The following is a 22,037-nucleotide window of genomic DNA, read 5'->3' as shown; positions in this document are numbered from 1 at the left end:
TTTAGCTATTATTAATGAGTATTAATAACAAACATTGTGCTGGAAGAACTCAATTGAAATGAGAATCATGGCTCTATCCATAACCAAAAGAGTAAAAATAGATATTTAAGCCAGTTTTGCACTCCTTTCAGTGATGGTATACACTAGTCAGAAGAACATATTGTGCAAGTAGAAAGAGTATGGAGGTGGATAACAAATCAGGTTCCAAGAAGCTTGATAAACAACTCTTCTTTCATTTCTGATTTCGGGTGCTGAGATTATGGGGTGGATTGCCTGAGCAGTTCAATCTCAGGAGTTTTTGTCCATGCTTCTCTGTGAGTTTTGGATGCATCATGTTCCACTTGGAAGCAAGAACATTAAGTACCTAGAAAAGGTATCTGAGTGGTCAGACGAGGTACTCTGACAATGCCGTCTCAGAGCCAAGTTTCTGTGCCTTCAAGACTTAAGGTCAACCCTTAGGTAAAACTTTATCATGGGATATCCCCATTTAAAACCATATCAGTGGGTTGGTTAAGGAAATCTACCAATTATCTCTGGGAACCTCAATCCTTTTCCCCTTCTCCCAGGATCATAATACCCTCATCGTGGTCCCTAGATGCCTGGGTCTCTGACTGTACTTTGTCATTCTGGCCAAGCAACTCTGTTCCAGACCTTTCCTTTCCTTCATCAAAACTTTCCCATCCTAAATCCAATCCCCTTGGTGCCCTGCTAGGAAACTGAAGCTAATTTGTTGAATTAATTCATGCAGAGGAATTTAATGGGCTTATGTTATTATCCCTCCCAGAAGAAATATTTATATTTTAACAGAGGTCTTCCTAAGATGAAATGCCTTCACCCAAGGAATGACTCTAATTGAGAGGATTTAAAGCCCTTTAGCAGGCAGACAGGGCTTGTATTTTGGGTTGAAGAAGTCATTGGGCACCCCTCACATAAGCAGAATTTAATGTTCTGAAAAGATCTCTGATTTTAATTGGTCTTCTCTCTTCCAACTCCAATAATCCTCCATAACCTAGTAAATAGTTTCATCTAGTTATTAAATGGTAAGTGCTAGTCAATCAACTGGCAAAGGTAATTCATACTTAGTGGCCAACCTGATGACGGTGAACCTCATTGCACTTAGCTGGTCTGGTCTTTATAGAAGACATATAATCTATCCCATGTTCATATCTCAAGCCTGCCCAACTTCATCCAATCTGTCCAATGTTATATTTTTCTGACCATAGCCTTTGTGAAGTTATCAGTAGAGCACTCCTATGTTGCGTTGTTAGAGGATGTCAGTGTAGGCAAATCATTATATTTTTCTTCATGTGGAACATTAAAAAACTGCCAACTCACACAAATTCTTGTAAGCTTGTCAGTACAGATTCTGTCATTCCCATTTCATAGATGATGAAACTGAGTCTTGAAAAAAAGGAATTCCATCTATGATCAAACAGCTAGTAAGTGATAGACCTCAGATTTAGACACAGTCTAAGGTTCCTTCCACTATTCTTTGTCCTTTCTTTTATCTAATTATATCTTTTACTTGTAACAGTTTTAGGTGTTGTACTAATTAGGTAGATTTTTTATCTCTACTCCTGAATTGATCTTTCATTATTTCCCAACACAATCTCTCCACTACAGATGGACTGGTGTGTTCATATTCCTTCTAAAACATGACGTACCTCTGCATCTTTACTTGCAACCTTCCCCTGTCCTGGTATGGCTTTCCTACTTCCCTATTTTGTCCAAATCCTACCTTAGGTAATTTCAGAAAGTCATCTTACCTTCACACAGCCATCACATTCCTTCTCCACACTCTCAAACTTACAGAGACTAGAAGCTCTTTGAGGAATGGATTTGTCTCATTAATCTTTGAGCAAACTTAGAGCTTTGCCTATGGTAAATGCTCCATAAAGTATTGTTGCAGATGCTGCTGCTGATTTACCTTTATAGGATGTGTATCCTCGTACCAAATGCTTCAAATTTCTTTAAAGTTTATCCCAGGAAATAATATGGGGCCTTATTGTGATTCATAGTAGATACTCACCAACTATAAAATGATTTGATATGAACAATCTGGACCACCAAAAGTGTGGGTGTGTTGTTGTAAAAGTAGTGGATTTGCAATCAGGGACCTGGTTTCAAATTTTGGATCTCTTACTAACTACGAATTACTGTTACTAACTACCGTGACCTTGAATAAGCTACTCTATATCTTTGTCTTAGTTTTCTCATCTGTAAAATGCAGGAAGAGGAATCAGAGGACCTCTGAGGCCATTCCTTATAACTCAGGGAAAACACTTTTCTAGGCAGCCTAACTTGTTTCCTTTTGGACTGAGTAAGCAGCAAGACTTTAAAAAAGACAGGGCTACACAGACATAGATAATTCTAGCAAAATTTTCGCATCATCCTGATCATTCAGGCAAAAACAATATTGTTGGAGAAGACTGTTAGGGGTCAGGAAGAGGAGGGGTGAGGGAAAGGAGGAGCAGACTTCCCTGAATTACGCTAATAGCATCTGGCCTCAAAGTCACAGAGGGAGAGAAATCACCAAAGGGAGAGACTGTTCCCTCTTCACAAATATGAATGAGTCAATGGCAATTCCTACTCATTAAAATTCAATGGAGATAAAGAATGAAAATGTGTAGATAATTAGCAGATTTCTCTATTTGTAGAAACTCAGCAGTGCATAAATAAAGAATTGTGCTGCTATCGATGCATGGGGCCATCGCCTACAAATGGAAAAAGCTGCTAATTACCATTACCAAGGATTTTTCATGTCATCGACTGTGAAGCTGTAACAAAAAATATATATAATTAGAAGAAGGAAGGACACTGTCTTTCTTCATTTACCACTACCAATCCCTAGCACCAGATAGACAGAAACAGAGACCAGCTATTGAATTTTTTGATTGCTCCCTCCAAAGGAAAGAGGCTCCATGCAAGAGAAATGGCTCTTCATCAGTTGACCATTCTCCAGCTTCAGAGTAAAAACTACATCTATAAGTTTATGGAACAGTCAGAGTTCAACATTTATTAATGGTCACAAACATCGGGTAAATTAAAAAGATGAAGACTGATATATATATCTATATATATAGATATATAGAGCTGAGCAAAAACCTGCAAAAAAACCTCTACTCTCTCAGGGACATGAAAGCAAATGCTTGTGATCCCTATATCAGAGCTCCAAAAAGAACCACAAAACACCATGTAGAGGGCATATTAGTTACAATGGTAGTGGTATTAGATCCCTAGTAGAATAGAACAAAATAAAACTTTCTCTATTTCATTATTTACAAGTTTAGGAAGTTGTAATCATGATAATGCCTGAACATGCTTTCTATATCAAGAGACCTCTAGGCCATAAAGACTGCAGAATAATACTGTGAAGATCTGCGAGTTCATCAGTAAACTACTTAGAGTATAGCCTGGTATTATGACAATAGTCAGAAGACTAGATTGTAAATTAGGGTTTTGCTGCTTATTGTATAACTTTCGCCCAGTTGCTTAATCACTCTGGTCCTCAGACTTCTTCTCCATAAATTATGGAGGTTGAACTATTGGATCAGTAAGATCCTGTCTACTTCCAGACATATGATCCTTTCACCAATTAGGCAATAAGCATTTCTTTTCTTTCTTTCTTTCTTTTCTTTTTTTGAGGGGCAATGGGGATTAAGTGACTTGCTCAGAGTCACACAGCTAGTAAGTGTCAAGTGTCTGAGACCAGATTTGAACTCAGGTACTCCTGAATCCAGGGCCAGTGCTTTATCCACTGTGCCACCTAGCTGCCCCACAATAAGCATTTCTTAAGGGTATACCCAGGCACTATGCTAGGCACCCAACACACAAAGAAAAAAGCATTTAAAGTCCTTGCTCTCAGAGTTTAATTTCTATCTCTGGATATAGCATTTGCATATTTAATTAAATACAAAATAACTACCAGGTAATTTGGGGAGAAGGCACCAGCACTTCATGTCTTCAGGTAGAAGGTGGTACTTCGTAGAAGGACCAGGAGTGTTAACTGACAGGAATTTTTGTTAAATAATTTTTAATATTTTAAATAATTGTCTTACGATTTCTATCTGTGCGAATTAAAATGAAATACAAAATAATCATAAGCAGTCATTACAATTTTACATTGAAATAAACATTTTAATCTTATTAGCTCTAGTATGTGTAAATTGTTGTTGTTCAGTTGTTTCAGTTGTTTCTAACTCTTCATGAGGGTTTTCTTGGCAAAGATACTGGAGTGGTTTGGCATTTCTTTCTCCAGCTCATTTTACAGATGAGGAAATCAGAATAAACAAGGTTAAATGATTTTTCCAGAACCACACAGCTAGAAAATTTCTGAGGCCATATTTGAATTCAGGAAGATGAGTCTTTCTGACCTCAGGTCTGGTTGCCACCTAGCTGCCCCATTATGTGTAAATGCACCTCATCAATTGATACAGCTCAGTCCTTGAGGTATTCTTAAGTTTCTGGTCTTCAGAGTATAAAATGGAAATAGTGTAAAAAAGGGAAAACTTCCCATAGGAGGTAGCACAAGTTGATTCAAGGAATTAGGGATACTAGGAGTATAAGGTAAGAAGAACGTATATTTAAGGAAATAATGCATTCCAGAAATGAAGAGTGGTCAGTGCAAAATCACATGGTGGGAGATGGAGAATGACATATGATGAAGATCAATTTTGCTGTACCAAAGAGTTTGTGAAAGGAATAAAAGCACAATAAGCTGAGAAAAGTAAGTTGGAGCAAGGTTATTAAAGGCTTTAAATATCAAACAAAAGAGTTTGTTTTTGAACAAAGAGATGGAAGAAAGTCACTAGAATTTATTTAGTAGGTGAGTCATATGGTCAAATCATAATTTTAATAGCTTGGTGGAGGGTAGAATAAAGTTGGGAAGAGACTTGAGGCAGGGGTACTAATTAATTGGCAATTTTTAAAATCCAGACCAATAATTTTAAAGCTTTTTGCTCTCAAAACCATTTTACATTTTAAAAAATTATTGAGGATCCCCCCCCAAAAGATTTTATGTAGGTTATAATGATTACCATTTACCATACTAGAATCACTATCCCAAGAACCATTGGTTCAAGCTAAAGGTAATGAAGACCTGCATTCAGATGGAGGCCATCTGAGGAGAGAGAATGCATACACACACACACACACACACACACACACACACACACACACACACACACACACACACATGCAAATTTTTATATTCATGAACCTTAGGAAATCATTTTCATGAGTCACTGTAGCTAAAACAACAACAAAAATTCATCTATCTGGCACTGTATTACTCTATAAGCCCTGGTAAGTAAACAGTATCAGCATTGTATTCATTTTATAAAAAGACAAAACTAGATTAAAAAAGATGAATTTCCTTGTTCAATTTCACACAGCTACTGAGATTCAGAACTGTATCTAGAACCTATATTTTCTTACTTATTTCAATCTAAGGCATCATACTAGGTAATTAAGAGGCGAACCACAAATTGTATCTATCATTGGCCCCTAGGATAAGATTGAATTGAATCACCAGAATGAGAATAGATTTTGGAAAAACACCAGTTAGAGCCTCAATATCACATTCTCTTCTGTATATCAAAAAGCAATGCAGGCATTGTGTTCTGGTTGAAGAGTCCCCAAATTCTTTCAACATTATGTCATTATTTATACTGATCTGCAATATTTTAGAATTAAAGTTATCTTCCATTCTTTTGTCTGATCATCACTTATGTTCTACAAAACCTGAACATAGTGTTATCCTCACTATCTTTTCTGTGCTTATTCACATGCAATTGAGGAAAGCCACACAATGGTGACAACTCTATTTTATAGAAAGTTGTTTTTATCTAATAGCAGTGGGACCTTCACTGTGGCATGAGAATCCAATTCATCCTTCTTGATTAGCAATCTATCTACTTACTCAGAATCACCATTTCACACTATTTTTTCTCCCTCAAGTGCCTACCCAGTGACCCCTGGCCTGGTGATCTTAGCACAGAACCCTTCCTTCTACTTATTTTTCTCATTTTATTAATGCCTTCCGTTTTTACAGCACATTTATTTCTGTATGTTCTTTCCTTCTTACTAAGGAAATATTTCTCAGGAAAAGTTTTTTTTAAATAGTTCAGGAAAACCAAATGATGTATCAACCAAGTCTGATAACATATGCAACATTTCATATCCATTATTACATTTATTTTTGCATTTTACATTACATTTACATTATTACATTATTATCCATTATTACAGTTACAACAAAAGGAGAGTAATTAATTTCCTCATATTTTCTGAAAGGCCAAATTTGGTCATTGTAATTATATAATCATTCAGTTTTATTTATTTATTTTTTGTTGTTCTTTCTATTTATATTAGGCATATTTCTTTGTGGGTTCTAATTATTTTGTATCAGTTTACATAAGGCTTCCTACATTTCTCTGAATTTATCATATTTAACATATGATTTCAATCCTTTCGTACATCATTTTTACTACAATAGATATGTTTCTGTGCATGTTTTAATACATAAGAAGCAGCTATAAGATGCTGTGGATAAAATGCTGGGTCTGGAATCAGCCAAACCTGAATTCAAATCAGCCTCAGATTTTTACAAGCTCTTTAAACTTGAACAAAAGATTTAATTTTTGCCTAAGCTTCCTTATGTGTAAAATAGAATTTAAAAAATAATATGTATTTCTCAGGGTTGTTGTGAGAACCAAATGAAATAATATTTATAAAGTATTTTGCAAACCATGAAATGTTATATAAATTTTAGTTATCTATTATTAATATTATTATAGCAATTTCACATCTTTGACATTCTTGGGATATAAAACTAGCATTGTAACTTCTGGTTCAAAGGGCAGGTAAATCTGCACAATCTTTTTCCTGCAATAGTACAAATTTCTTCCTATAATAGTTGGAAAAATTCAAATTTTGATTAACAATAGATTAATATTCTCTTTTGGGGGGATTCTTTACTATTTTTCTAGATGTGACATGAAACTTCCAAGTTTCCTTAACTTATAATTATCTATTGTTAGTGATTCAAAACAATTTACCTATGGTTATTAATAGTTTGTAGTTCTAGTGACAATTACTTGATTTTATTATTTGAACATTTGCCTTTGGGCAAGATGGGCTTGGTGTTATAAAATTGTATTAATTTCCTATAGATCATGGAAGTATGATATATATATATATATATATATATATATATATATATATATATATATATATATATATATATATATAACTTTACTAGAACTTTATCAAAGTTATTTGATGCAATGCCCCCTGCCATCTGTAGTTTCATTTCTTATTCTAGCAACATTGATTTTCTTCCTGCAAAAATTTTCAATTTCATGTAATCTAAATTGTCTGATTTATCAAGTGTGATGTCCTCTGTTCCTGCTTTGGTTAAGAATTCTTTCTTCTATTTCTTGGTCATGTGATCAACAAGATGGAAAATTAGACATTATCCCTGGTCCCTCTGACCTCTCAAACCTCTCCAAAACAGAAATAATGTGCTAGAGATAAAATAATTTCAGCTGTCTCTATGATTTAGGACATTTGGAGCCCAAAAGAAAAGAAGGTAAAGAGGAGGAGAACAACAACAAAACATGTACTGATGCCTATACTGAGCCTACTCAGCATTCTTTCCCCACCTCTCACAGTACTGGTATCAAGGTTAACTCTGACAGAAATCCAAGGCCTGTATGTTGGACATGCTCTAGAGGCTTCTGCCTTACTGCTTACTGGGGCCATGAAGCCATTTTTTTGGTGGGCAGCACTCTACACTGCAAAATATCTTTTTAAGAGAGATATAAATAGAGGGGAAGGGGAAAAGATTGGATGCACATATCAGTTTGAAATAGAGCTCAAGAACATACCATGCCACAATTTCTTCCTGGAACCTTAGAAACCCAAATGTCAGAAATGAAACTAATTGCACCAATATAACTGCTCTGTGTACTGCTGCTGCTGGATCAGAGAACTGAAGATCAGAGTAGATGAGACAGGACACTGCAATAGATCCCCATATCTATGGGGGTTGTGTGGAACTCCATCAAGTCTGAGAGAAAAAAGCTCAACATTTATCAGAGCTGGTTCTGTCCCCTTAGAAGTCACTTGAAAAAGAGAGTTAGACTGGTGAACCATAATTTGCCCAGCATGGGAGAAGGCTGTGATGCTTTGAGACACAGACCCCAAGGAAATCACTATCAGAGGGGAGAAAGTCATAAAGTGAACAATAAAGAAAAATAAGGAGGTGAGAAAAAGAATGAAATTTCCTGAGAAATCAGGAAGAAGAAAACCCAAAGATCTTTAACATAAGCAGATAAATCAGCAGGAAAAAAAAAAAAAAACAATTACAACAGAAAGAAATATGTCCTCCAGAGCTAGTAAATGAGTTCAGGCATCTGGAAATAAATACTGCAATATAAAGGAATAGTATCCAACACTTGACAAGACAGAAGACCTGTTAGAATTTGAGGAGCATGGGGAACCAAAATCCACTATTCCTGAGTGGTTCATTTAAAAGATAAATGCAAATTATGAAAGCAGAATATGTGGACTTGCACAACAAAAATAATGGGCAAAATAGGAAAACTTAAATTTGCACTGGCAAGTCTCAACGAAAGGGAAAAAGATCGAAAAATAGATTAAGAATTCAAATTCACAGAAATGAAGGAAAATCTCGAAGAAAATAAGCCAAAGCCAATAAAAACATATTGGAAGACAGGATATGTAGAGACAGTTTAAGGATCATAGGTTTCCTGGATGAACACAGCAGGACAAAAAAAAACCCACAAAAAAACAACAACACAATGTCATAATGCAAAATATAAGGGAACAGCCTAGGATTTTTGGATGTAGAAAATAAAATGCCATTTGGAAAAATTCACGGATTACTGCCACCCCGAAAAATAGGCTTTAACTCTAAGACATATAGTAGTTAAATTTAACAATTCAATCCAGAAACAAGTTCTATCAGTAATCAGGAGAAAGATCTTAAAGTACAAAGAAAAAGAAAATTTAATAACACAAAACTATTCTTCACCCAACAGAAAGTCCAGGAGGGAATGGAATAATGTATTCCAAGAAGCATTGGAGGTCAGAATGCCATCTAGGGTGAATTTCCCTGAAAATTTAAACTTACACACACATGAAAAAAACATAAAAAAAAACAGATGGCTGTTCAATAATAATGAAAGATTCTTAGAAAGAAAACCAGAGTTGAAAAGATTATTTCTTTCTGAAACACTCCAGATAATAGAAATGTTGGATCAAGGAATAAATGTAACTGCCAAGGATAGCAACAAGAGAGTGACAGCTGAGAGATCAGGAAGAGATATCTTTCTAGATGTACACCGAGAGATAGAGGAATATGGACAGATTTCTTTCTCAATGTACAGAAAGTGAAAGAGGTGAAAGCAGATGTTAGAAGGAGGTAATAGAGAAGAGGTAGGCCTAGGGCACCAGGAAACATTGTACCTACAACGGAATCAATATTTTCTTGGTACTACATTACAAAATGAGAGGGTAAATGAAAAGTGGGGATGGGGATGGATGGAAAGGGGAGCAGAGGAATGGAGGAGAGTGCACAATATGTAATCTTAAATTGAGGGCTAGCAATGAAGGGAAGGTGACTCCTGTGGTTTCAAGAAGGCTTGGAGGGGAGTGTGAGGAGGCTATCAAAATGATTGAAAAGGGATGGGGAGGAAAGTGACTTTGGATTGGTGGTAGGAGGTGGGTACCACTGATGAATGCTCTTATGGGTGAAGAGAGATGTTTTATGAAGGGATGGTGACCTTGTGCTCATTGTGGCCCAAAGGATTTGGTGCTTGAAAAAACATTCATTTTATATCAGTAGGGATGTTGGCATTGGAATTTTGGTTGGTAACTGGCACCTGGGAGAGTGGGAGAGCATGGACCAGAGAAGAGATTTTGAGACAAAAAGTGAAAAAAGGTAGTCAGGGGAGGGTACAAATTAGCAGAGGTTAAGGGAGGGGAGTCCCACCAAGGGGAAGTGTCTTCTCTACAATTTGCAGGAATTAGCTGTGTTTGGGAGGGAGAGGCACAACAGAAAAGGGAATCCACAGTCTACAAGGCAGTGGTAGAAACTGCCTTTATGGAAAGTCCAGAATGGATGCCTTGGAAGTTTTGATTACACGAGGAATACAGACAATAGAGGGAGACTAAATAATTATAGGGGTGATGTACCAGAAAGAGAGAATGGACAATGAAAACAGTGAGAAAAACCCTATCTGCAAAGGGGCAAAAAGAAAAAAAAAAACCTGGAAATAATACTAATGAGCTGGACTAGTTGAGTGTGAGGAGAGGAAAGGAGAATCTACTTGCCTAATTGAAAGGAAAATTAGGTGGGGACAACAATAAAATAAGTCGGTAAAAGCAGGAAAGAAAGGGGAACTAAAAGTAAAACCTCAAAGGGAAAGGATAGGTAATAGGAGGTGGACATCTGGGGTGAGGGGAAGAGATTCATTGAAAAGAAGGCCACCTTTTAAAAAAAGTACAAGTGAAAATAACTAAAGGAACGTACAGTGGGATGGAAAAATCATAACTTGAAAAAATATCCAGTATCAGAAAGGAAAGAGGTTGTGCTAAACCTGGAGGATTTAGGGAATGCATCTTATGTGGCACTTAAGCAGAATTTGGAAGGAAGCTAAGGGTCCTCTAAGTTCCAATAGGAAGAAGTGAGGTGTGAGTACTCCAGCATGGGGAAGGAGAGCAACCTGAACTAGGTCATGGAATGTTGAATAAGCAGCTGCAAGTCGACCAGTTTTTGTTGTTTCATTTCTTTGTTTCCATATGGTACTGAGAATATGCAAAAGGATATTCTGTGTAATCTATCTAGAAACAAAATTTGGAGGTAGATGGTGAAGGGATTTAAATGCCAAACAGAGAATTTTATATTTTACCGTCACCATGGCCTTACTCTTCAACTATCTTTACTGCAACAGAAACTTGAACTCCATTCCTGGATCCCCTGGCTCTAATGGATGAAATTCCATGTTAACTTGTTGAGGCCTAGAATCACTCTTTTGCCCCCTACCACTTTCTGGATACCTCTTCACCATGCATTCTTACAGGTACGTAGTCTCTAGTTTCCCATACTTTTTTTTTTTTTTTGTAGTGCCATGAGGGTCAAGTGACTTGCCCAGGGTCACACAGCTAGCAAGTATCAAAGCCTGAGATCAGTTTTGAATTCAGATCTGCCTGAATCCAGGGCTGGTGCTTTATCCACTGTACCACCTAGCTCCCCATACTTTTTTAAGTGGTATCTTTCCCCCATTAGAATGTAAACTTCTTGAGGACAGGGATTATCTTGCTGACTAATACTTTTATCCCTAGCATTGAACACTGTGCCTGGTACATAGTGCATGCTTCCATGCTAACTAACTAACTTTTAGGTAATAAGAAGCAACTGAAGCTTTTTTTTTTTTTTTTTTTTGCAGGGCAATGAGGGTCAAGTGACTTTCCCGGAATCACACAGCTAGTAAGTGTCAAGTACTTGATGCAGTATTCGAACTCAGGTCCTCCTGAATCCAGGGCCAGTACTTTATCCAGTGTACCACCTAGCTGTCCCCAACTGAAGCTTCTTGATATAGGAATGGAATGGTTAGACCTATCCTTAAGGAATAACACTTTGCCATCTGTGTAAAGGATGAATTAGATCTAGCAGAAAGAAACTAGAGAAAGGAGAATTCATTGGAAAATTATTGCAATAGAACATGTGAGAAGTAATGAGGGCCAGAATTAGAGAAGGTGAGCTGTGAATAGAAGATGTAAATAGTTCTGTAGAAGTGAAATTAACAAGATTGGCAACTGATTAAATAAAACAGGGGTAAATATCCATCAAGAGTATAGGCTGGGAAAATGGGTGACTGGAAGTATTGTGATGCCTTTGATATCCCATCTCTCATTTATGTGCTTTTGCATGACTTCTCCACTCATGCCTTAAGTCTACTTTTTCCATACCTTCTACTCTTGATATTTTGAGTTTCTTGACTCAACTAGTGTCACTCCTAATGGGAAGACTTCCTTTGTTGCTTCCCTCTGTATTTAGTACTCTCTTTCCTCAAATTATCTAATGTTTACCAATTTGTGTATGGGTTGTCTAGCCCAGTAGAATGTGGACCCCTTAAGAACAGAGGCTGTTTCAATTTTGTGTTGGTATCCCTGGTGCTCAGAACACTTCCTAGCACATAGATGGTGCTTAATAAATGTTGAATTGAATTGAAATATTCTTGCTGTTACTCTAGCTAGCCCTTTCTAACCACCCCTGTCCTTCTAGGTTCCATACCACCTCCACATTTGGAGTACTTGGGGCTTCCCTGCGCCCTCCATAGCCTCTCTGTCTTTAAGTGCTGAGAAATGCTGCCGTATGAGCCTGCTCTGAAGCCAGTTGGCACTTTTTCAAATGAGCGGCTGAATGGCAAATGTGCAGATAACACTGGGATAAAATGAGCTCCTCTTATTGATTTTCCAAACCAATATGGCACTGATGCTGCCTCTTCGTGCCATTTCTTCCTTCTGCCAGGAGGCATTCTCACCCCGTCCATCATTTTAATTAGACATTACACCTGGCACAAATGCTGAGTTGATTAACCTTAAAGGAGCTGAATAGGCTCTCTGATCGTTAACACGGGGCCCCTGACATATTATAACTCATGTTAACATGTGCTGTTGCACAAACTCACAGCTTCTTCCGACCACTTTCCAGAGCCGTGCCTCGACGTAATCACATCTGCAGAAAGCTTTTCACCAGGTCTACTTCCATCATCATCTTGTAAAAAAGGAAAAGGCCCAAGATAGATAGGTATGGACTTCACAGATGCCCCTTTGTAATGTTTACATTATGTTTCGGGTGGGATAGGAAGGGATTTCAACTCACCATTAATACCATGTATTTTGACTGTGTGCTCTCTAATGAAAAGATAGTCCCTCATTCATGCAGATAAGAAGTTCTCAACTATTTGGGGGGGTATGTGTCATAAAGTCATTTGATAATCTAGTGAAATCTATGCATCTCTTTTCAGAACAACAAATCTATAAAATAAAATACATAGGATTAAAAAGGAAACCAATTGTGCTGAAATTCAGTGATCATTTTAAGACAACTATTAATTAATTCATAGACCCTAGGTGAAGAACCCCTCTTGTACACGTTAGTCAATTCTAAAGACCTAATTTTCACTACCTCAGTGGAGCTCTCTGAATTAAGAAGAAGCAGAACTCTCCTAGGGGCACATGAGATATCAGCACCAAATAGGGAACCACAAAAGCCTCTACAATATGAATGAATGAACAAGCAAACAAATAAATTGAAAGATAAATCAATAGCTGAATAAAGTTGCAAATAAGTAAATAAACAAATAAGAAAATGAAATGAATCAATGAACAAAAAATGAATCAATGAACAAACAAACCAATGAATGAATACAAATAAATAAATGACTAAATGAATGAATACAAACAAATGAACAAATGAATAAATTAAGTTTCAGAGAAAAAGCTTGAATAAGTCTAAGTTTTAACTTGCTGGCACTCAATACTTTGGCTTCCTAATATCTGGCAGATTCCTTTAGTTCAGAATTTTCAAATCAGCAACAAGTTCATCCATTAATTTCAACTCTTGGGTTTCAACAAGCAAAATGTCCAGCAACTGACCTTACTTGGCTTTTAAACAATGTCTGTTTTCCTCCCAATTTATGCCTCAATTTCCACCCCTTTTCCCCTAGCCAAACACCCTTAGGTGACATCTGAGTTTAATTTTTTACTCTGACACAGACATAACCTCTGAGTCTCAATTTCCCAACTCACAAACTGTTTAATAATGCATATAGTACTTATAAAACCCTGAAGTATAATTAAATGTCAGTTATTGTTATTACTTTTCTCCCTACCTTTCTAGTCTTCTTATACATTACACCCTATATGCTAGTACAATACACACCATCTCTTAACTCTAGAAATTTTCGTTGGCCATCCCCAATAGCTGGTATTCTCTCCCTCTTCGCTTCCATGAATTCCTTCAAATTGCAGCTAAAATTCTACTATCTACAGTAAGACTATGTCCATGCCTCTTAATTCTAATGACTCTTGTTTGTTCATTATTTATTTATCATACACACACACATATACATACACACATAGAGAGAACGCATATATATTCATATATACATATAAATACATGGTTTATATAATTATTTGCATATTTCCTCTACCCATTAAACTATAAGCTTCTTGAGAACAAGAACTATATTTTGCCTTTCTCTGTATCCCTACACTTAGTATTTAGCACAGTGTTTGGCATACAGTAGGCAGAAGATTTTAAATTTATCCTTATAAGCCATAGAAAGCCATTGGATTTTGTTGGATAGGGGAGTCATGTGGTCAGATCTGGACTTAAAGAAAAATATTTTCCCAGCAGGGTTTAGAACAGACCGGAATGATGAGAGATAAATTAGTTATACAATTAATACCTTATTTTAATAATCTAGGTGAGAGGTGATGGAAACATGAGCTAAGGCAATATTTTTGTGAGTAGAGAGGAGTCAGATGTGAGAGATATTATGAAAGTAGGGGAAAATATATTTGACAGTTTTATGAGAGAGTGGGGAGTCCAGAATAATACTAGGATTATGACCCTGAGAAACTGGAAGGTTGTTGGTGCCTTTTACAGAAATAAGAACTGTTGCAAGAAGGGAGGTTTAGGTGGAGAGATAATGAGTTCAGTTTTAGATGTGGAGTTTAAGATATCTCCAAGACAACCAGTTTGAAATGTTCAATTGGCAACTTATTATCCTGAACTAAACTCAGGAGAGTTCAGTTCCCTGATTAAACTGACTGAAGCTCAGGGGAGAGACTGGGCCTGGATACGTAGATTTGGAAATCATATATATGGATATGATAGTTAAATTCATAGGTGATAATGAGGTTACTAAAAGTAAGACTATATAGAGGGAGAAAAGAAGAGGTCCAAGAATAGATCCTTGGGGAACACTAAAAATTAGGGATGTGATGCAGATAATGAGCTAGCAGAGGTGACTGTGGGTGGTCAGATAGACAAGAGGCTAACCAGGGGAGAATGGTATTACAAAAAATCTAGAGAGGAGAGAATATATGGGAGAGGGAGGTTTGTGAAGAGTGTTAAATGCAGCATATATATATAGAAATGAGAAATGAGAAATGAGGAATGAAAAAATTACATTGAATTTGTCAGTAGAAAGATCACTGGTTACTTTGGATAGAGCAGTTTTCATTAACTGATGAGGATCTTTTCTGAGAAAAAGAAAAATATGGTGATATAGGTGAGGATAGAGGAAACCTGGACACTTTTGAAAGCATTAAGGAGAACAAGGGAAGAGAATGTAAATCCCCATTTTACAGTGGAGGAAATGGGAGGCAGACAGAGGTTAAATGAGTTGCCCAGTATTACACAACTAATAAGTGTGTGAGGTCAGAGATGAACTCGGCACTCTATTCACTGAACCACCTAGCTGTCACTACCAGTTGATAAGGAGTGATTGAAAATCTGAAGGGGAGGGAAGATAACTGAAGATGGTATCTGCTGGAAAAGATGGGATGGGGTGGGAAAAAGTGCACATGTAGAGGGTTAACCTTGAAATGGAGAAATGTCACTTTTTTTGGTGAGGCACTGGGGAAAAGGAGACTTCACCATGCCCCAATGAAATTGGTGATAATAATCCCATTTTACAGATAAAACTGAAGATCAGAGAAATTAAGGGGTTTGTTTAAGATAGCAAAGAATATGTATTTCTGATCTTCCTAACATCTAGAATGTGGATGCTGCACATGCTACAGTTTCTTGGAGCTACAGATGAGAGTTGGGTGAAGGTGGACACTTTGAAAAGGGTTTAGTTAGCTCTCATACCAGAAGTTCTAGTTCTCCCTGAACACCCCATACATCTTCTTCCTCCTCCAATTTTACTTGAATAAGGAAACTAGAGAAATAAGATTTTTTTTTGTTTAGCCCAGATGAGTAGGTCACATTTGTCTATGTTGGAAGCTTGGACATCTCAGAGTCTACATGAATACACTCAACATCCACTTATCAAATATTTAAAAGTACCTTCATTGTGTGAAGCACTCTAGCATTGAGGGAAATGCATAAGTTAGCTAAGATTTTGTCCCTGTTTCCATGAAAGTTACAAAAGTAGAAATTATTGGATCTGTACATGTGAAGAGTACAATAGAAAAATATCTGAAAAGATTTTCATTAGGTAATGTAAAGAAAGAAATTAGAACATATTAACAACAAACCTATTAAATAAGAGGTGTACAGTAATGAATGCATCACAGAATCACAAATTTGAGAATTGGAAGAGACTTCAGTATCTATCAGTATAATCCATGTATAAAAGGAATCTCCACTATAACCCACCTAGCAGGTGATCATCCAAACTCTGCTTGAAGACATCCAAGGAGAGAGAAAGAGATCAATTACAAGCAGTTCTTTCTCAAGCATCCTAATATGGAAATGGTTTGCTAGATGAAGAGGACAAGTGGGGCATAGAATCTCTAAAAATTAATTTCAACATATAAAATGTCAAGAGTCACTGCCTAGACTCAGCAGCCATAGGGTCCCCCAAAGCAATGGTCAAAGATAGGAACTGCTACATGTTGATAACTGTTCTTTCTATGTATATGCATAATTGAAAATTACCAATAGAGGGAAGGCCCTAGAATTAAGGGGGATCTGGAAAAACTTCCTGTAGAAGGTAGGATTTTAGCTGGAACTTGAAGGGCATAAGGACCCAATTTAGTACAGGCACTTGACTATCCTAGAGAAACTTTATTTCCACCCAAAGATATCTATTAGCAATTCAACCAGCAAAGTATATGCCAGGATAATTAGGAAGTCATCCTAATCCCAGGTACTGAGGTGATGAAAATTACTTACCCAATATAAATAAAGGGATTGTATGTGTATATACATACAGATACATACATACATGTATATACATACAGATACATACATACGTGTGTATACATATGTGTGTGTGTGTGTGTATGTAGAGAGAAGAAGAAGGAGGAAGAGGAGGAGGAAAGAGGGAAAGGGGTGGGGCTGGTAAAGATATAGTTTTCAAATACAGGGCAGGATCCATGATGAAATATTGGACCCAATACCAGTTGCAATAGGCAGACAGATTATGTCAGCCTGAGGGTTGCATGGGTAATAATAGTCAAGATGATGTCTCTGTGTCTATTTTTTCTTGCTTTTCTGACCCTTCCCTGCCTCTATTCTGTAACCTCGTTTCCCTGCCCTTCCTTGGTTATATTGTTATTCACCCGATTGCCCTTAGCCTAGGTATCTTGGGGAGGGGGTTGCAGCAGGGCCCATACAAAGCCCCACTATAAGCTATCTCAGAATTCTGCTGCTATGTAGTCCAGTGAGGTTGGGATTGATAAAGAACTAGAAAAAAAAAACAACAAATGAAGCCAGTTTCCTTCTTGAAAGACCCTTCCAGGGAGCAATGTGCCTAAATGTCGAGCCGAGCCGAGTCCCACCCCGCCGGGAAGGCCAGGGGATTATTGTCCTATGTGTTCTTGGAGACTGTGGTAATTAGGATCATAAAATGCTCAGGAAGAGAAGACTTTCACATGGACCTGTTTTTACTTTGTAGGAAACTTTCCCATAGGGAAATTCTTATCTATCTGTATGTGCGGCTATCATGTACCAAACTTCAACTGACGGATGGGATAATTTTTGTATTTTTCCTATGGCTCGCCGCGCCCCGCCCTGGCACGACTCGGCCCGCCCCGGCGCAGCTCGGTGCCGGCCCGCAGCCCCGGCCCAGCTCAGCTCGCCCCGCCCCCGCTTGCCCCGGCACGGCTCGCCCTGGCACGGCTCGGCCCGCCCTGGCACGGCGCAGGTCGGCTCGCCCAGGCGCGGCACGGCTCGCCCCGCCCCGGCTCCGCTCGCCCCGCCCCCGCTCGCCCCGACACTGCACGACACGACACGGCTCAGGTCGGCTCGCCCCCGCGCGGCTCGGTTTGCCCCGGCCCGCCCTGACCCCGCACGGCTCAGCCCGCCCCGGCACGACACGGCACGGCTCGCCCTGGCACGGCCCGACACGGCACGGCACGGCCCGACACGGCACGGCACGGCCCGCCACGGCATGGCCCGACACGGCACGGCTCGCCCCGGCACGGCCCGACACGGCACGGCTCACCCCGCCCCGCCCCGGCGCAGCTCGGTTCACCCTGGCCGGGCCGCCAGCCCCGGCCAGGCTCTGCTCGCCCGCCCAGCCCCCGCTTGCCACGGCACGGCCCGCTCCGGCCCGCCCCGCCCCCGCACGGCTCAGCCCGCCCCGGGGCGGCTTGGCAAGGCTCGGTTCGCCCAGGCGCGGCACGGCTCACCCCACCCTGCCCCAGCGCAGCTCGGTTCGCCCCGGCACGGCCCGCCCCGGCACGGCCCGCCCCGGCACGGCACGACACGGCACGGCCCGACACGGCACGGCTCACCACGGCACGACACGGCTCGACACGGCATGACACGGCACGGCTCGCCACGGCACGGCTCGGCCCTCCCCGGCACGGCACGACACGGCACGGCCCGACACGGCACGGCTCACCACGGCACGACACGGCACGGCTCGACACGGCACGACACGGCACGGCTCGCCCCGCCCCGGCGCGGCTTGGCAGGGCTCGGTTCGCCCAGGCGCGGCTCGGCTCGCCCCACCCCGCCCCGGCGCAGCTCGGTTCGCCCCGGCACAGCATGACACGGCACGGCCCGACACGGCACGGCTCACCACGGCACGACACGGCTCGACACGGCATGACACGGCACGGCTCGCCACGGCACGACACGGCACGGCTCGCCCCGCCCCGGCACGGCACGACACGGCACGGCTCACCACGGCACGACACGGCTCGACACGGCATGACACGGCACGGCTCGCCACGGCACGACACGGCACGGCTCGCCCCGCCCCGGCACGACACGGCACGGCCCGACACGGCACGGCTCACCACGGCACGACACGGCTCGACACGGCACGACACGGCACGGCTCGCCCTGGCGCGGCACGGCTCGCCACGGCACGACACGGCACGGCTCGCCCCGCCCCGGCACGGCTTGGCTCGGCTCGGGTCGGCCCGCCCCGGTCCACCCCGCCCCCGCACGGCTCAGCCCGCCCCGGCGCGGCTTGGCAGGGCTCGGTTCGCCCAGGCGCGGCTCGGCTCGGCTCGCCCCACCCCGCCCCGGCGCAGCTCGGTTCGCCCCGGCACGGCACGACACGGCACGGCCCGCCCCGGCACGGCCCGACACGGCACGGCTCACCACGGCACGACACGGCTCGACACGGCATGACACGGCACGGCTCGCCACGGCACGGCTCACCACGGCACGACACGGCTCGACACGGCACGACACGGCACGGCTCGCCCCGCCCCGGCACGGCTTGGCTCGGGTCGGCTCGCCCTGGCGCGGCTCGGTTTGCCCCGGCTCGGCACGGCCCGCCCCCGCACGGCTCAGCCCGCCCCGGCACGGCCCGCCCCGCCCCGGCACGACACGGCACAGCCCGCCCCGGCACGGCACGACACGGCACGGCCCGACACGGCACGGCTCACCACGGCACGACACGGCTCGACACGGCATGACACGGCACGGCTCGCCACGGCACGACACGGCACGGCTCACCCCGCCCCGCCCCGGCGCAACTCGGTTCACCCTATCCGGGCCCCACCAGCCGCGCCCAGCCTCCGCCCCGCCCCCGCACGGCTCAGCCCGCCCCGGCGCGGCTTGGCAGGGCTCGGTTCGCCCCGGCGCGGCTTGGCAGGGCTCGGTTCGCCCCGGCGCGGCTTGGCACGGCTCGCCCCGCCCTGGCCCGGCTCTGCTCGCCCCGCCCAGACCCCGCTCGCCACGACACGGCACGCCCCTGCGCGGCTCGGCTCAGGTCGGCTCGCCCAGGCGCGGCTCGGTTCGCCCCGGCTCGGCACGGCCCGCCCCCGCACGGCTCAGCCCGCCCGGGCACGGCACGGCCCGCCCCGCCCCGGCACGACACGGCACGGCTCGCTCCGGCACGGCTCGGCACGGCTCACCACGGCACGACACGGCTCGGCACGGCCCGCCCCCGCACGGCTCAGCCCGCCCCGGCACGACACGGCACGGCTCGCCCTGGCACGGCCCGACACGGCACGGCACGGCCCGACACGGCACGGCACGGCCCGACACGGCACGGCACGGCCCGCCACGGCATGGCCCGACACGGCACGGCTCGCCCCGGCACGGCCCGACACGGCACGGCTCACCCCGCCCCGCCCCGGCACAGCTCGGTTCACCCTGGCCGGGCCGCCAGCCCCGGCCAGGCTCTGCTCGCCCGCCCAGCCCCCGCTTGCCACGGCACGGCCCGCTCCGGCCCGCCCCGCCCCCGCACGGCTCAGCCCGCCCCGGGGCGGCTTGGCAAGGCTCGGTTCGCCCAGGCGCGGCACGGCTCACCCCACCCTGCCCCAGCGCAGCTCGGTTCGCCCCGGCACGGCCCGCCCCGGCACGGCACGACACGGCACGGCACGACACGGCACGGCCCGACACGGCACGGCTCACCACGGCACGACACGGCTCGACACGGCATGACACGGCACGGCTCGCCACGGCACGGCTCGGCCCTCCCCGGCACGGCACGACACGGCACGGCCCGACACGGCACGGCTCAGCCCGGCACGCCACGGCACGGCTCGACACGGCACGACACGGCACGGCTCGCCCCGCCCCGGCGCGGCTTGGCAGGGCTCGGTTCGCCCAGGCGCGGCTCGGCTCGCCCCACCCCGCCCCGGCGCAGCTCGGTTCGCCCCGGCACAGCATGACACGGCACGGCCCGACACGGCACGGCCCGCCCCGGCACGGCACGACACGGCACGGCTCACCACGGCACGACACGGCTCGACACGGCATGACACGGCACGGCTCGCCACGGCACGACACGGCACGGCTCGCCCCGCCACGGCATGACACGGCACGGCCCGACACGGCACGGCTCACCACGGCACGACACGGCTCGACACGGCACGACACGGCACGGCTCGCCCTGGCGCGGCACGGCTCACCCCGCCCCGCCCCGGCGCAGCTCGGTTCGCCCTGGCCGGGCCCCGCCAGCCCCGGCCCGGCTCTGCTCGCCCCGCCCAGACCCCGCTCGCCACGACACGGCACGCCCCTGCGCGGCTCGGCTCAGGTCGGCTCGCCCCGGAGCGGCTCGGTTCGCCCCGGCTCGGCACGACACGGCACGGCCCGACACGGCACGGCTCACCACGGCACGACACGGCTCGACACGGCATGACACGGCACGGCTCGCCACGACACGGCAAGGCTCGCCCCTCCCCGGCGCGGCTTGGCAGGGCTCGGTTCGCCCAGGCGCGGCTCGGCTCGGCTCGCCTCACCCCGCCCCGGCGCAGCTCGGTTCGCCCCGGCACGGCACGACACGGCACGGCCCGCCACGGCACGGCACGACAGGGCACGGCCCGCCTCGGCACGGCCCGACACGGCACGGCTCTCCACGGCACGACACGGCTCGACACGGCATGACACGGCACGGCTCGCCCCGCCCCGGCACGGTTTGCCCCGGCTCGGCACGGCCCGCCCCCGCACGGCTCAGCCCGCCCCGGCACGGCCCGCCCCGCCCCGGCACGACACGGCACGGCCCGCCCCGGCACGGCACGACACGGCACGGCCCGACACGGCACGGCTCACCACGGCACGACACGGCTCGACACGGCATGACACGGCACGGCTCGACACGGCACGACACGGCACGGCTCGCCCCGCCCCGGCGCGGCTTGGCAGGGCTCGGTTCGCCCAGGCGCGGCTCGGCTCGCCCCACCCCGCCCCGGCGCAGCTCGGTTCGCCCCGGCACAGCATGACACGGCACGGCCCGACACGGCACGGCCCGCCCCGGCACGGCACGACACGGCACGGCTCACCACGGCACGACACGGCTCGACACGGCATGACACGGCACGGCTCGCCACGGCACGACACGGCACGGCTCGCCCCG

Source organism: Dromiciops gliroides, chromosome 2, assembly GCF_019393635.1.
Source record: "Dromiciops gliroides isolate mDroGli1 chromosome 2, mDroGli1.pri, whole genome shotgun sequence".
Classification (NCBI taxonomy): Eukaryota; Metazoa; Chordata; class Mammalia; order Microbiotheria; family Microbiotheriidae; genus Dromiciops; species Dromiciops gliroides.
Note: the sequence above shows the minus strand (reverse complement) of the source record.